Genomic DNA, 17,776 nt, shown 5'->3' on the forward strand with positions numbered 1-17,776 from the left:
TGGCGGAGAATTCAATTCATTAGTTATTCACAGAGCTGCTGTGTGTTGGACTTAATAGTGAAACTTTGGAGATGAATGAAGTTGGTTCCTGGGCTCTGGAGAAGGCAGATGTGTGGCAAACTAATTATACCATAATGTTATGGGGATCTTTGGTGCTCACAACCTCCAGTCTTGTGTTTCATAGGATCTATTAAAATTCGTTAATTCATTCACTTAACACTTATTTATTGAGAACCTCTATTCTACATGCTGGAGATAATAAGCAAAGTAGACTGAGTCCCTATCCTTGTGATGCTGATGTTCTAACATGGAATCATAATAATCCCTTTCACAAAACTGTGTTTGCTAAGTGGCTTATAGTTTCATAAGGCTTACAGACTTATCTAATTTTCATACAGCATTCCATGGACTAGGCAAGGTAAGTCTTCCTGTTCCAATTTTATAAGAGAAGAAATTGAAGTTCCAAGAAATTAAAAGGCTTGTGGATAAAGCAACAGACTCAGTTTCAAGTAATGCTCTTTTTTTTCTCCATCACATGAATGCACTTACTGAAATACCTGGGGGCCATGTGTTGCACTAGGCTCTGTCCTGGGGATGCAGGGATACAAAGAGGACTGATCCTGAATATATAGATTTAGTCTCAACTTCTCTGAGATTCAGTCTCATAATAAAGCCCACAGAGAACATTTAAGTCTCTTCCTCTCTCCTTTCCTCTATCCAGTCCTTCCCTATCTTTCTCTTCGGCACCATAGTTCAACCACTTGGTCAAACCCACATTCTAGGGTTAGCCTTAGTTTCTCTTTTATCACATTTACCTCCCAGATCTTGTCAACTCAGCTTCCTAAATAATTTCTGAATGTATCCAGTTCTCTATATTACCACTGTGACCTTCATAGTCTGATCACCATTTTCTCCCATTTCGACCTCTGTACTACCCTCCAAGAGATGTGCTGGTACTGTCCTTGCTTTCCAAAATGCAGACTTAGTGAACATTGAGAAAACTTAAGTCATTGTGCTTCTCTGTTTAATATCCTATAAATAACTCAATTCCTCTTAGAACAAAATCCCACCTCTCTCCCATGCCCTACAAGGTACTACATAAGCTGATTACTTCTTTCCTTACATGCATCTTCTATTATCCCCTCCTCTCCCTGAGATTACAGCTACACTTTCATGCAGCCACCCTGGTGCTCTTTCTGGTCCATGAGAACTCCAAGCTGATTTCCATTTTAGGCCCTTTGAATGAGCTGTTCCCTCTGCCTGGGTTGCTCTTTCCCTTGATTTTTACCTGGGCCAGAACCCTCTTATCACCTGATTCCCAGATTTAATGTCACTTCCTTAGAAAGACCTTCTTTGACCACCCTATCTAAAGTAGACTCTAATACTTTATCACGCCACCCTATTTTAATGTTCTGCAGTATACTGATCACTATCTGATATTCTGTCTTGTTTACTGGCTTGCCTACCTATTGCCTGTATTCCCTAATGTAAGATAAGCTTCAAGAGAGTGAGAACATTGCCATGTTCTTTAATCTTTGTATCGTCAATGCCCAGAACAACAGTAAGTGCCCAATAAATATTTTTTGATGGAATGAAATAAAGAAGTCAGGACTGTTGCTCTCCAACTTCGAATAAACTTTACCTGCTCATTGCTTAAAGCATTTGGTTATAGAATCTGACCAGGTCAGAGCCCATGTGCATAAATCTCTGGGCCTCATAAAGGAGCAGTCTGAGAGGCGAAGGCACTAATTCTCCATTATGAACCTAGTGAGGGTTCTATTGGTAAATCTTGTCACTGGCTCTTAGGTAATAAATATTCAATGAGAAGCCACTTCAGGTTCAGTGGCTGCAAGTTTGCTACCTTAAATCCAGGTAATAACTCTGTGACATGAAATGTAACCACTTTATGGTAGAGCTGAGAAAATGATACTCAGGGACACGAGTTAACCTGCTCACAGTTACGTGTCTAGTGAGAGCCAGAGCTGGGATTCGAACCCAGGGCCATTCTACTTGAGTCATCATCTTGCTCTACTGCCCTGAAAGCCAAAGACACACTTGACAGCAGGTCTTTTCAAGTTGAAGAAAGAAATATACAGGTGACCAGGAAAGCCAGGGCACATCGGAGTGGTTGGTATTGAGACTTGTGGTGTGAACGGAGGAATCATCTCGGACAACCCTTCTTTGAGTGTTGTTTCTATTTTAAAAGAGCAATTCCCCTACAGAGTGTGGAAGGGCCTTCCTTAGAGAGGGCCCAATTATAGGGGCGCCACATTCAAAATGCAAGAATGCCTGATTTGTGCTTTTTTAAACAGTAAAAAGAGCTCTGAAACATATTAAATTTTTATGAGGTGTGTTTCTGACTAAAAATTTTTTTGAGCAAATAATCATACAAAAAGAGTAGACCACATACTTAAAATTAAAACCTCCAAATAAGAAAAATATTTATTAAATAAACTTACACCAAGCCACAGTGACCTTTTGAATAGGCTTTCTTCCTGAAATATTGAGCCAGTTCAATTCTTGGAATAATTTTAGTCAACAAGTTGATGGGTCATTATTAGAGAATGACAACGTGAGTGGTGTCACCTATTGTCAAGTGGGAGAATCCTGGCCTCAGAGTGAGAAGATCTGGTGAATTTAATCCTGTCATTAACTGTGTGACCTTGGGAAACTAGATAACCCCTCTAGACTACAGTTTCTTCATCTTTAAAATGGAGATATTAGTATATCATCTTGCTGCCTCTTAAGGTGATTATGAAAATGAAATGACTAATGGATACAAAAGCACTTTGAGAAGCATAAAATATTTATTTATGATATTAATGGAGCTAGCTAATTATTCTAGCAATACTAATAAGTAGATTTATTTGCAATGCCCAAGAGATGGAGGCTTTTATTCTTAGAAATTATTTCCATTTCCAAGAACTTTGAAGGCTTTCATCCTAGGACACATCATATTTGTTATTTGGTCCCTGCTGCAAATCTTGTCTATTTCCTTGGGCCTGGATATTTGCCAGACTTCTGAAAGTTCTTGCCTGCAGCTTTTTTTTTCCCTCCAGGCCACCCTATTATCTTCATATTATTTGCCAGCTCAAACGTATTCCATGATTCCCTATTGACCACCAAAAAGCCTACCTACTGTGTGAGCTTGCAATTTGATCACCTCAGTTCTCCATCATTCAGTCCAACTTGGCTCCAACTAGATGGACTTATTCTTTAACTTCTGTGTATACATTATATTTTTCCATTGCTCTAGCCTGAATATTTGTGTTCCCTCAAATTCATATGTGAATCCTAACTCCTGAGCTTATGGTATTAGGAGGTGGGACCTTTGGAAGATGCTTAGGTCATGATGATAGAGCCATCAAAAATGGGATAAGTGCTCTTTTAAAATGTACCCCAGATAGCTGTCTCACCTCTCTGCCATGTAAGGACCCAGCTAAAGGGTGTCATCTGTGAAGCAGAAAGGAGGCCCTCGCCAGACATTGAATCTTACTGTGCCTTGTTCTTGGACTTCCCAGCCTTCTGAACTGTCAGCAATACGTTTCTGCTCTTTATAAGCCATCCTATCTAGGATGTTTTGTTATAGTAGTTCAAATAAACTGAGACACATACCTTCTCATCTTTATATCTGCTGCTCCTTTTTCTGGGAATACTCTCCGTTCTCCCAAAAGTCTATCTCAGGCTTAGCCTAGGGCTGCATCTTTCCTGCTATTCCATTTTTTCAATTCTTTCATGACTTTGGTCACCTCTTGTTTGATGCATTCTCTCAGACGGGGCTCATTTATCTATTGAGAGGCTGGGCAATCAGGCTTTTCTTCAAAGTTTTCCCAAATTAATTTGACACAGCTCACAGTAAGTAATATGTTTCACATTAAGGCTCAGTACACACACGCACACACACACATATACATACCACACTTAAAGTAAAAAAAATCAAGAAACATAATGATCATTATGTATAACATACCCTGGTGTTTTATTCTATTCTTGTCCCTCATTTAAAAAATCTAGTTGCAACCTACTACATTGATTTTAAAAAACACTAATTTACAGTGTTAACTTTATGAATAGAATTATTTAAAGGCCTCGCTCTTGATATTCAAAGCTAAGCTTTTGGAGTTAAAATAGAAGTTTTCTCTTAAGATTTGGGCTTGCATTTGAAAGTTTTGGTAGCTTTCTAGAAACCATTGTGGGCAACTTTGGGATATTATATAACATTATCTTAAATGGAAAATAAAGGAAACTTTCTTTTAATTAATTCTATATCACTTATGTCTCCCTTTATGAGTTCTAAATTATTTATTTGCTACCTTAGTTTAGAAATATTTATTAATTGATTGGAAGCATGGTAAATAGAATGGGATCGCCTTTGATCTTTGAACAAGGATTCCCATAAAACCACCATGAGACAATGATTCTTATACTAAAAACTCCCTTGACTGTTATTGCACATGGTTTCAGTCTTATAACTTCCTTTCTTTTTCATAGACATACCTCATTTTTTTCTTTTGCTTTCTTCATCTTTTTATCTCTCTTTTATTTTTTTCTTATTTATCCTTACAAGTATTTAAATGAAAGTCACCAATATTTTCCTGATTTTGAAATACAACAAGCTCTTTTAAAATCCCATATTACTTAACCACTCCCTACAGTTAGGTACAATTAATCGCCCCCTCCTTCTCATCTCTAGTTTCAGTGGCACTATGTTAACCTGAGTTTCCATTTTATCTCTTGATAAATATCTAATTGATCACTCCCTCTTATATTCCTGTATGGCTCCTTCTTTTCTGCTTGATGTTAAATATTGGTGAGTCTTAGAGATCTGTCCTTTGCCCCATTTTCTCTTCTCATTGTATCCATTCTTCCTCCATAATCACTTCTATTCTTGAAACACTGTAGGCTGATGACTATTAAGTTTACATTTCTGGCTAAAATCTCAATAAATACTCATTTAATAAATGGAATGAATGAAAATCAATTCTACTCTACATCTAGAATCAAACATCAAAGGTACTTGGACTTTCATTTTGATATCTCATAGCACCTCGAATCCAGCACATCTCAATAAAGAGTCATCTTTTCTTCCTCCCTAGGTCCTATTCCTCCCTCTTTGTTTCCTGTCTCAGTCAATGAGTTCTAGAAGGCTAGAAACTGCCCTGGACTACTCCCTTCACTTCTCATTTAATTGCTTACCACCTGCTGTCAGTTCTAGCTACTAAATATTGGTCAGTTTTTCTCCTCTTCACCTTACCTATTGTCACTCTGTTCAGAGCCTTAGAATGTCTTGCCTAAAGTATACCAGCGGACCCTCAGCTGACCTGCCATCCTCTAATACTGTCACTTTTCCTTTGATTCCTCCATGCTCAAAGTGTTAACTTTACACATTGTATTATATCAACTATAGGATAAATTTTATAAGCAGCATATAAGTGCTCATAATATGACCCCAGCACATTTATTTTTAGGTCTAGTCATTGGAGTTTAAAATATTTTTGTTATTGCCAAAGGGATTTTTATATTTTATAATATATTATTTTTGTTATATAGAAAAAATTATTTAAAAATATGTTTTTCAAAGTTGGTCCCATTATTGAACTATCCTATTAGTTCAACAGTTTTTCATTCAATTACTTTTGTGCTTTACAGGTATACTATGATATATTTTGTAAATAAATATAGCTCTGCCCTCTATTTTTAACATTTATGAGTTATTTCTTTATTGCAGTGTATGGTATTGTTTAAAAGTTCCATAAGCATGATAAATAAAAGTAGAAGTACTGATTGTTCTTGTCTTATCCTTGACTTTAATAGGAATTTATCTGAGGTACCACAGTTGGGGATGATTCTGTTAATTAATTTTAAGATCAATACCATATATCTTGTTAAGAAAATATTCTATTCTCTTTAATTAAGATTTAAGATAAACAGTGAATTTAAAATTTTATCACATAATGTTTAAACATTTGTTGAAATAAATTTTTTTCTATTAATTTATTAAGGTGATCAATTATATATAAACAACATGTTGTTAGAGGTAATGTATGAATCTGGAGTAACATTAGATGGGAATTGGTTTGAGGAACTGGGAATATCAGAGTCTTATCTCAAGTTATTTCCATTCTTCCTAATGAAGTTTCTAAGAAGAAAATATGCACAAGGAATAATTACAAAGAAGATCATATGATAATTTAAAGAACCCTGGAGGGTAAGCCTGGGTCATAGTAAACACCAACTTTTCCTAAGCTAGTTAGGCTGCCTGCTAAAGCAGGCAACTGTTCTTTCTATTTTATTGTACTCAACACCCAGCCCATGTGTCAGATCTTTACCCTCTGGTCCCACAAAAAGAAAACATAGAAGAGAATAGATGGTGTTCTTTGGAGAAAGGCCTAAGTTAGCTTGTGAGTTCTATTGTGGAGATCGAAAGAAATAAAATGCAAGGCAAGTTTATTGGAAAGATTTCCTAATATTAAGCAGTCTCACTTTCTGGAATAAATTTGTTAATGAATCCTGTTGGTTCTTCAAAAATATGTCCAGGATCTGATATATTCTCAACACCTCCACTATTCCATCCTGGCCCTGGAAACTATCACCTCCTGCCTGTATTATAACAGTAACCTCCATGGTGCTCCATTGTTTTTGCCCTTATCCTGAAAATCTATTTTTCACTCAGTATCCAGAGCGACTATTTTAAATTAAAACATAAGTCAGATTATGCCACTCCTATGCTTAATAGCCTCCCATCATCCCTGTCTCACTTGCAAAAGCCAAGGTTTTTCCAATGGCTTGTAAGTCCCCACCTGAGTTGCTCCCCAATACCTCTCTGATTTTGTGTTTCCTATTCTCTCCTTGATCACTACAGCTGCATTAGGCTTCCGGAGTACATCAGGCACATTTTACCTCAAGGTCATTCTTCCCCCTGCCTTGGATAGTTTCCTCACATGCATGTGGTGATCAGTACTCTGCTAAATTCTCAACATGCATCCTTTGAAGATCTTCAGAATTTTCTCTCTGGACAGTTCTGTTCTTTCTGATACTCTTTCCTAAAAACTTTCATGGCCTTGGTCTCGCCAAACTCTCAGCATCACATTCTCAAATCAGCTCTGCCTGTGTTCTTTCTCTCTGCACCCCAGTCTAGAGACTCTCTCCAAGAAGTAACCTCACTTAATTTGTTTTCTGTCACTCAGGGATCACTGCCATTTATCACCAGTGACTTGAAAACCATTGTTTCACATACTTCCCCCCTACCCAGATTTTCAGTTACTTTAAATGGAAGGGTAAATCTGGTTCCTGTTACACAATTTTGCCTAAATGCAGAACCCCTCAGCACTTCTTAATTCACTATCCTGCTTTAGCTTTTCTCCATAGTGCTTATTAACATCCAACACATTCTCTATGTTACCCATTTATTTACCTGCCATCTGTCTTTCCCCTCACTAGAACGTAATTCAACAAGGGATCTGTACTTGTTCACAGATGTATCTTTGGACCTAGATTAAGGGCTGGCACATTGTAGGTACTCAGTAGTTATTTGTTAAGTGAATGAATGAAGAATGTACTGGAACCAGGAAGAATTTACTCAGGACCATCAGGCCATGGATCTACTTCTACAAGAAATCCCCAACGTCAGCAGGATCTGCTTCTGAGGGCTGGATACTCAGTCAGTGGCAAGAGTCTATCACCTCCTCCATCAACACTTCTCTTTGTGGAACACGTTCTCACTCCTCTTGCCATCTCCCATAAAGGGCTTTGCTTACCCAACACTCCTTAGCTGGATCACAACTCCGAGAAGCATAGCTGGAAGGTTTTAAGTTTCGTTTCAAAATATAATCATTTTACAACCAAGCATACATATGTATGTGTTTCTTCTCTACACCCAAACCTAAGCAGCTGCTACTTAATCCTCATCTCTTTCTTTGTATAAAACATGCATGTAAAAGGCCTTTTTAGCTCATGAGGGTGGAAGTTCAGGTGGGAATGAATCCAAGGGAAACTTTGGACTCACTCAGCAGGGGTGGGCTAGCTAAATAACAGCACCTTTCCCCACAGACTTTCCCTTGTCGTAGCTCTGTGCAAGGATTTCCCATCTGTCAGCTGGTGCATCCAGCAGTTACTCACTTGAGGAATCTAAGTTAAGTGCGGCATGTGTGGGAGTGTGTGCATGTGTGTGTGTGCATGTGTGTGTGTATGCATGTGTGTGTGTATGTGTTCATTGGAATGTGTGGGGGTTTCTGGGACAACTTTTCTCTACTTTTATTTTTATCTGCCTTTCATTTAGTCTCTGCCTTTGTCCCACTTAGATTTTAATTTTGGTCTCAGGCTTTTGTCATGGGAGTCTTTGCTTTATTGATTCCTTTTCATCCTTTAGGTATCAGTGCAAATGTTTCTTCTTTAGAGAGAAATTTTCTTTTCACACTGATTAATAAAAAAGTTTCTCCTGTTTCTATTAGGGGCTTCACTTAGGGGAAACTGAAAATTAAAACAGAGTAGTTAACTGTCTAGCTAAATGTTGAAGGTATGTTCAGTATGCCCATAGAACCATTCCATTTACTCTCTGCATTGCAGTTACAGCATTCTGTAATTATTCAGTTTGTTTATCTATTTACTTGTCTCCAACTCTGTATATAAAATCTACAGGAAGAAGAACATTGTTGTTCTTATTCACTTTCTTTTCTCTTGTGCCTTGTGTAGGGCTTGACACATAGTAAATGCTTAGAAAATATGTACCAAATTAATTGATTGATTGATTCACTAAGGGAACAAGGGACAAGAATACTAACGAGACAGTGCAGAATTGATATGAATTGCACATATTTGTATGGCTGGGCTAGGTTTTGCAAGGGCAGAGGGGAGATTTAGGGCCAAATCAAGCAGGCCTTGTATACTCTGCCATGGCCACGATTGGACTTTATTCTGGAGATAATGTGAATCTATGGAAGAGCTTACATAAGAAAAGAGAAAGTCAGTTTTATGTTTCAAAATGATCAATGTGTCTGGGGTGGTGAATGGATTAGAATAGTATATGACATGCTGCAAAGGGACCTGTTTGGACACTGTTGAAGTTATCTGGGTAACAGATGATAAAACTCCTACTTAAGGCCAACAGCAGTAGAAGCGAAAAAATATTTGAAAGACTTTAGATAGGAAAAACAAGTCTTGATTGAAAGTGGGCAATGAATAAATTGGAATAAAAAAGAATATAAAGAGCACTCAGAAGCTTAAGTGGGTCAAACAGAGCAAAGAAACACTGACATAAAGTGAGTCTGGTTTGGGTATCAGTGAAAATGGTAGAATAAGGGCCTCTGAAAGTCCTCTCCTCCATAAAAGCAATAAGAACAAGCGCAAACATTTTCAGAATTAACTTTTTAAAAACTGCAGAAATTAATAAAAGGTTTGGGGAAAATTCAGGGAACATTTAAGAAGAACAGCTGAATTTTAAAACCTGATATGAACAGTGCAGTGTTAATTTTTCCTATTCTCATCCCTTCATTTCCAGCTCCATGGTAACCTTGAAAACCAACAGACTATGAACACAGTAAAAACCCCAGGCTTGGCTGCCACTAGAGGGGGCAAAAGAGGGTTGGAACTCTCAAAATCCTGTTTCTGGAGAATTGTTATTTTTTTTTGACCTGCCTGGTGGTTCCCTGGAAGACCCCATTCTCAAAGCAGTCTTATTTAACTGATTCAGAGATCACCTAGTATGAATAGCTTTTTTCTTAGGGTCATTTATGAAAAACAATTAGGAGCATTTGTTTAATATCATGGCTGCCTGTGGTAGTGAATAATAGTTGGGGCAAATAATAGCTTAACAGGAAATGCTTGAAATGATGTCCACAAAGGGCTCTGAAGAGCTCTGACACATTCCTGAGTATCTAGAAGGCCATGTGCATGCTGTGGTACGTATGAATGCTCAGGGAAGGCCTAGAAAGTTCTAAGCTCTCACCAGTGTCGGACTTTGAGGCTTCACTTAGGGGAAACTGAAAATTAAAACAGAGTAGTTAACTGTCTAGCTAAATGTTGAAGGCATGTTCAGTATGCACATAGAACCATTTGTCAAAGACTTGGGGGCTTATTGGTTCCAGGCACTTAAGGACATCTCTGTTCAGTTGACCACTATGTTAACAGAGCAGAGACTTCCGTGTTGATACATGTCAAAGAGTACAGATTTTACAGCACTAGTTCAGAAAAATTACTAAACAAACAATAGAAATAACAGCAAACAGTAACAACAACAAACCCTGGTTGGGGGCAGAGGGTAGAATCCAGGATTGCCATATTACCTAAAATGTTCAGTTTTGACAAAAATTATGAGATATGCACAGAATCCAGAAAGTATGACTCTTACACAGGAAAAAGCAGTCACTGGAAACTGTCTTTGAGGAAGCTCAAATGTTGGACTTGCTAGAGGAAGACTTTAAACAGGCTATTTAAAGTATATCTAAAGAGCTAAAGGAAAACATGTTTAAAGAAGTAAAAGAGAGCTGAAGAATGAGTTTTCAACAAATGGAAAATATCAGTAAAGATAAAAATAATAAAAAGCAGCCAAATCAAAATCATGGAGTTGAAAAGTGCAATAACTGAAATAAAAAGTCACCATAGGGACACTTGAACAGGTGGGAGAAATAATATACAAACTTAAATGCAAGTAATTGAAATTATCTGTTCTGAGAAACAGAAAGGGAACAGAACAACAAAAAATGAAAGGAGCTGGATAGACCTGTGGGATACCATCAACCATACTAGTATTCACATAGTAGGAGTCTTCAAAGAGGAGGGTGGGGAGAAAGAGGGGGAGAGACACAGAGAGAGAGAGAGAGAGAGAGAAAAGAAGAAGAAGATGAAGGAGGAGGAGGAGGAGGAAGAGGAGGAGGAGGAGGAAGCAGGGAGAAGAAGAAAGAAGAAAAAGAAGAAGAAAAAAGAAGAAAAAGAATAAAGGGGAGGAGGAGGAGAAGGAGGAAAAGAAGAAAGGAAGAAAGAAAGAAAGAAAAGAGAAAGAAAGGGAAAAGGATGAGAAGTGTCAGCAGAAAAGGGGGAGGAGAGGAGAGAAAAAGGGAAAGGAGAATGGGCAGATGGGATATTTGAAGAAATAATGGCTGAAAAGTTTCCAAATATGATAAAAATATATTAAGGTGGACACCCAAGAAGCTCAATGAAATCCAAGTAGTGCAGACTTGAAGAGATTCACACTTAGACACATCACAATCAAAGACAAAGAGAGACTCTTAAAAGTGGCAAGAGAAAAGTGAATGGCCATGTACAAGGGACCCTTAGTAGGATTAACAGCTAACTTCTCATTAGGAACTGTGATTCCAGAAGTCAACTGAATGTTTATTCAAAGTGATGAGAAATAATACTGTCAGCCAAGAATTCTGTGTCCAGCACAACTATCCTCCAAAATTGAAGGTGAAATTAAGACATTACAAGATAAACAGAAACTGAGAAAATGTGTCACTATCAGACCTGTTGTACAACAAATACTAAAGGAATGCTGTAGGCTAAAATAAATGACACTAGAGAGTAACTCAAATCTGCATAAAGAAATAACATCAGTAAAGGTTACTAAATAGGTAAATACAAAAGAGAGTATAAATGTATTTTTTATTTGTAACTTTTTTCTTCTGTATAATTTGTAAGACAACTGTATAAAGCAATAATTATAAATCTATGTTGATGGTCATATGACACATAAGGACAATTCGTATGACAATAACTGCACAAAGGAGAGATGAGGGAACAAAGTTTTATATACTATTGAAATTAGGTTGATATTAATCTCAGCTAGAATGTTATAAGTCAAAATACAATATTGTAATGACTGGAACAACACTAATACATGACTTAAAAAAAAGTGAAAGAAACAAGGGGAATAAAATAGCAGACTAAAAAAATACCTACTTAACACAAAAGAATGCAATGATTTAAGGATAGAGAAACAAAAAAGACATAGGAAATGGAAAACAAATAGCAAAATGGCATACATAAATCATACCTTATCAGTAAATACATTAAATGTAAATGTATTAAATACTTCAATTAAAAGGCAGGGATCCACAGGATGGATAAAAATTATCTAAATATATGGTGTCTACAAAAGACACCCTTAAATTCAAAGAAGCATGTAGGCTGAAAGTAAAATAATTTAAAAATTTATACCATTCAAACAGTAACCAAGAGAGCTGAGTGACTATATTAATATCAGACAAAAAGACTTTAAGTAAAAACCTGTTACAAAAGACAAATGATGGCATTATATATTAATAAAAATGTCAATTTACCGTAAGATATAATGATTATAAACATATAACTAAAATAAACCTAAAAACAGTGTCTCACAACAAATGAAACAAAAACTGACAGAATCGAAGGAAGATACAGGCAATTCAATAATAATAGTTGGAGATTTTCGTGCCTCAATTTGAATAGGACAATTGGGAAGAAGATCAGTATGGGACTAGAATACTTCATCAATGCTAAAATTCAACTAGATTTAATAGGCATACACAGAACACTGCACAAAAAGAATCAGAATAAAATAAGTCTGAAGTATGGAATCCCATACGAAAAGTATAATGAGTTGGGACTGAGAATAATTAGAGAATAGAAAATAGGAAGCCAAGATGGGTTTAAGAAAAAGGAATTTGTAAAAGGCAAAGCGGTTCACATGTTTGTGTCTTCAGATCTTGAAGACATTCAGCTGAGCTTTCTGATATGATTTTCTTTCATCAGGATACACCCCCCACCCCCACTTAATCACCTTAGTCATAATCTCTCCTTCCCCTTTACAGATAAACCCTGGTGTCTAACACATTCTACTTTCATCTCTACCCTCATCAAGAGGTAAGCTTGCAAAAGTGTTGAGACTTTGAAAGACTGAAGATAAATAGCTCAGAGATATCAAATTTGGAAGTATTTAAGAGATTACTAGCCAGTTCTAAAAGGATGGCACCTAAACTGGCAGTCCAGAAACTGCCAGTGTATTCTAAGTACCCTGGCTTGCATCTAAAGCATAGGTTTGTTTCCCATTGCAATACAGAGATTCAGCACTATCCATGCCTATGGGTGCCTGAGCATTTTAGTACAATGGTTAAATGCTAAGTTTTTGCTGTAGAACCACATGTATATATGGAATTAATTCTGCCACTTAATATATGTGTAGTATTGCACAACTTAATCTCTTTAAGCCTTAGAATCTTTATTTGTAATAATAATAATATCTATCTCATTGTGATGTTGTGAGAATTAAATGAAATAATAATGTAAACTGTTTAGCTGAGTGTCTTTTGTGTAAGGAGTTAATATCCTTACCCAGATTAAATGTTCTTTAAAGGAACTAAGCCTCATTAGACTGGGATTTAGATCTCTGTCCAGGAGAAATCATGCTTTTAATTTAGGCATTTTTTTTTTCCTTCTGGAATCTTATTGCAACTGGTCAAGCTATATTAGAAATGAAAACCTATTGTACTAACCACTCCCAAAGGACTCATTCCTCCTTGCTAATGTAATCCAGGGAGCAGAGGCATGAAATAGTTAAATAGGAAAAATTCTGACTTGCTCCACACAAGGCAAATACTTATTAACATTACACAGGAAATATCAAGTCACCCTGCTTCCAGCCAATGGAGCAAATCCATTTGTATGTTAGACCCCCCTCAGTTGACCATTTTACAAAAAGTTGTCAAATATAAAACTGGCCTTTTATTACCATAGCAAAAAAGCTTAGAGAAAAGCACAAGCTGAAACTGAAAATATGACCTTGACTCAGGAAAGGAAGTGGCAGATCACAAGGGAAGAAAACAATGTGGGGCCCTAAGAGGGTTAACATAGCCTGGAGGAAGACGAAAAATCCAGAGTGGACCAGAGCTGGGAGTCTTTCTTTACTCTGTCCAGCTAGAAACTTTCTAACATTTCTTAGCAAGGAAGAACTAAAATTGATAGGTTTTTCTTTAATGAATACAAGCTTAGATTGTCAATGGAGACAACTATAGCTAGTTTTCAACATAAAGCATGGAAGTCAATCTTTTAAAATTAACTGTTATTATAAAAATCCTGAGTTTAAGACCCCTCCACGCATTGCTCTGTAGAGACACCTGAGCTGCTTGAACAGCACTGTCTATTTCAGTTAAGATTCTGGCGCCAGAGTGAGGAAAACCATGTGGGTAGCAGTTTTCAGAGTACTTCTTTAGCCAGTTTACTTCTGCTTAATGACAACAGTGGACTTATTCTCTTGTACACCCTCTGCATCCTCCACTGTAATGAGAAACCCAGACAAATAACTTTTTAAGGTACCCCAAGTTCTAGAAGCCTCCAATTCTGCCATAACATTGACATAAAACTTTTAATCCCCAACTGGTAGTGAATCTAAGCAGAGGAAAAAAAAAGAGGCAATGTGAAGTGGGTTCCTCCATACTTGGGGAAGGAAACTCAAACAATTTCCTAGTGACCTCATACAGCTTGGGCACAGAAAGGAGTGAGGAATAAAAGGTGATAGAAATAAGATTTACATTGATATATTAGGTGAGGGTTACTGGCCGTGGTCTGCCTTTTCAGTGGAGTTAGAAGCTGCTACAGGATATTTTACCAGTTACAACCTATGTATGTGAGAAGGAGCCTCCTATTGGGAACTTTTCCAAGGTCTAATAAAGCTGTGCTTTGCTCTCTCTGACCTTGGCCCAGCGACAGGTAAGTCCCACAACTTCTACCACCTTATAAACACTGAGATGGGCCATGAGAAAGGAATATAGAGGCTCTATTTAGAGGATTAGGTCAACAAGCAGGCAGAAAAATGTCAAAACCACTAATCTAATTTACTGATGCTCTTAATGGGAGAATATAGGAAAATTTTTTGTCATGTACTGCAAATATGGCTTCAGCACCTTCATCCAGAGAAGCCCAAAGTTAGGGAATTGCACAAAGAACAAGTAGTGTTACTGACCCAGGCAGAGAGTGGAAATGAAGGGAAGAACTCATAGGTGAGCTTGGGTGACAGGCTTCTCTCCTTTCCTTTCTTTTCCCTTCCCTTCCTTCCTTCCCTTCCCTTCCCTTCCCTTCTCCCTTCCCCTTTCCCTCCATTTCTTCCTTCCTTCTCCTTCCTTCCTCTTCCTTCCTTCCCTTCCTTCCTTCTTCCTTCCTTTTGATAATTTGTTTACTGGCGATGATAAGACCTTTAATAATGATGCCCGTTTATTAATCGACCATTGAAAGAATTTTATCAAGAACCCAGGTAATGAGTAATGAACAACACCTAGTTCCTACTCTTTGAGAACTCTCAGTTTGCTTTAGCCAACAGTGTAGAATATGGTACAAATGGGCCAGCATCGTCAGTGAAATAGAGGTGAAGTAAGTCACTTTCCAAGGGCAGTGAGAAATAGTTAACTAACATGGTGACAGTTGAACTGGGTGAAGGTTGATTTGGAGACACTTATGTGATGGTGTGGAAGGAAGACTTTCTAGCTATGTGGCATGGTATGATAATACAAAAAAGGGTGATGGTTTTGAAGAATGGTGTGGTCTTTAGTCTCACCGGTCCATAGGGTTAGGAGGAGGATGTAGGCATTATTAGAAGATAAAACTGATTAGATCTGCTTGGTGCAAGATCATGGAGGGTCTTTCGAAGTAAATTCTTCAATTAATTCTGGCTGCAGGAGATCATGAGGAGCACTTAAGCAAGGATGGAGTGGGGTGAAGACTTGAGTTGCTTTGCATTTTACAAAGATCATTTTGATAACTGGTGGTGGATGGAAACCAAGAGATCAGATAGAAAGTGGTTGCAGTGGTGTGTGAAAAGAGGGGTGTGGGAGTGAAGCAGGAAATGATGAAGGGAGAGCACTCTATATCCACAAGAGTAAATAGACATGTGTATGATTAACTGTAATAGAGTTTGGAGTAAACACAGAGAATTAAAATGAATGCAAGAGGCACAACACCCCTAATGGTGAGGTTCTTTTTAAGCAGCTCCTCATGGGCAGAAGCCTTCTTGATGAAGCAAGTGAAGTGACAACTGCCAATAAGTCTTGGATAAATCTCAACATAGTAGACACCCTGGAGCTTCTGGAAGATCTTAAGATCAGCTGACTAGCAAACAGATTACTAACAAAGATCTCTTTTCTGGCAAGAAGGGAGTTGTTTTGGCTTTCAGAAGCCCTTCTTACAAAAACACCCAGAACAAAATAAAATTGACATTTTTTTTTTCCTTTGTCCTGGAAGCTAATGTTGGTTTTGAAGAAGATGGAAAGTCTGTACATCTAAGCTGACCTCTCAGCCAGCTGTACTTGCAAGCCTCAGGCCTCAGTTTTCCCATGGTTGTGAATCGTCAGCAATACTAGGTCCTAGCTATGCTACTTAAGCAATTTGTGACTCTGGGTGTGTAACCTTCCCTCTCAGGATGAATCTGTAACAACAGGAGTTTGTAGTCAGTGCTCTTTTAGATTTTCTCTGAAACTCTTACTCTTTGTCACTCCGGATCTAGCCTGGCATGCATTGGGAATACCAATAAAGGTTTGAAACACAATAATAAATAAATGGAGCCAGGTGCCTTGGCGGGATCACTTGAAAGATGTTAAGTGCTCATATCACAAAGCCCTGGGGCAGCCTCACTGGTGGCAGCATCCCCTAAGGTTTTTGTCTGTTTTCAGGGTGACATTCTTCTCTCAAGGTTTTGGGGATACAGGAGGTGAGAGAAGACTTTATTCCTGAATCATGGAAATGAATACACTGAAATCAGATCTTCCTTCCCGGTGTGGATTTGTTCCCAGGTGTCAGTCTGCAGCGTTGGGTCACCGACCAGCTGCAATGCTGCACAGGTTGTATTTTTTTCTTTGCAACATTTGGTGGAACGTTTCGGGCTGGGGTGAGGGGAGGATTATCTGAACCAGATGTTTAGGGGCTATCTATCTGACACAATTGAGGAATTAGTTTTAAGTGATTATCCATGTGACCAGTCTTGGAGCACTCACCTTTCTGCGCCAGGAAAGCAAGGCTTGGCTGGCTACATTCTAAGGAGAAACAGCAAGGAGTGTTGAGGACTGTGTGCATGGATATACTTGTGCTTGGAGACTGTTTCCAGAAGACAGTTCATGAGTCAAGTAAAAGCAACTACAAGAGGTTCCCCAGAAGATGGGTCTCAGATAACTCTGAAGAGACCTAGAGCCAGCGTGACTGAGGAATTGTAAACTGATTCTATGTGCTCAGGATAGCACAGACTTACAGGAAAGTCACTCTTAGGAGGCAACTACTGATGGCTAACGAGGGTCCTGCAGGAAAAGCTACTGAGAATGAACCTGGATGCTGAGCATGCCAGCTGAAGGGGTGTGGTTAGGTGGCAATCAAAGGCCACCTATCCTGCTACCCTCTCAACCTTACATAGTCCCTATAGCCTTGGTTCAATGTGAAACTCAAGTTGTGCTTAAGATAGCGGGGAGAGAGGGGTAGGGAATCCTATATTGACTGATATGAGCCTCATGGTGTGAATAGGGGCTTTGAATAAAAACTACATAGAATTTTACAAGAGAAAGGCACATTTCTTGCATACATGGATTCTTGTCTTTTGATTTGCATCTGCAACAAAAATGAGTAAAATGAAGTGAGAGAGTTGCAGTGGCTGGAAGTCCCAGGGGGGTGTTTCAGGGACACTAAAGATGGAAAGGCATCACAGACAAGGCCAAAATCAAGATTAAAAGATGGCTTCAGCTTAGGTTTTAACACGATGCCAATAAAAATCTGCCCTTTGGCCCTTATGTTGACCTCAAAAGGCTACATACAAAGAGGATGACTTTAAACC

General features: G+C 38.1%; 1 long non-coding RNA gene across 1 annotated transcript in view; it reads left to right on the forward strand.

Annotated features, from left to right (window-relative positions):
• LOC103884221 overlaps positions 1–17,191 on the forward strand; it is a 54,951-nt gene extending 37,760 nt beyond the window's left edge. Inside the window, exons 4-5 of the long non-coding RNA XR_002521937.2 lie at positions 12,786–12,837; positions 16,632–17,191. This is a non-coding gene — a long non-coding RNA (uncharacterized LOC103884221). The remainder of the gene's footprint in view (positions 1–12,785; positions 12,838–16,631) is intronic.
• The last annotated feature ends 585 nt before the right edge of the window (positions 17,192–17,776 follow it).

The sequence above is a fragment of the Papio anubis genome, chromosome 3, assembly GCF_008728515.1.
Source record: "Papio anubis isolate 15944 chromosome 3, Panubis1.0, whole genome shotgun sequence".
Lineage (NCBI taxonomy): Eukaryota > Metazoa > Chordata > Mammalia > Primates > Cercopithecidae > Papio > Papio anubis.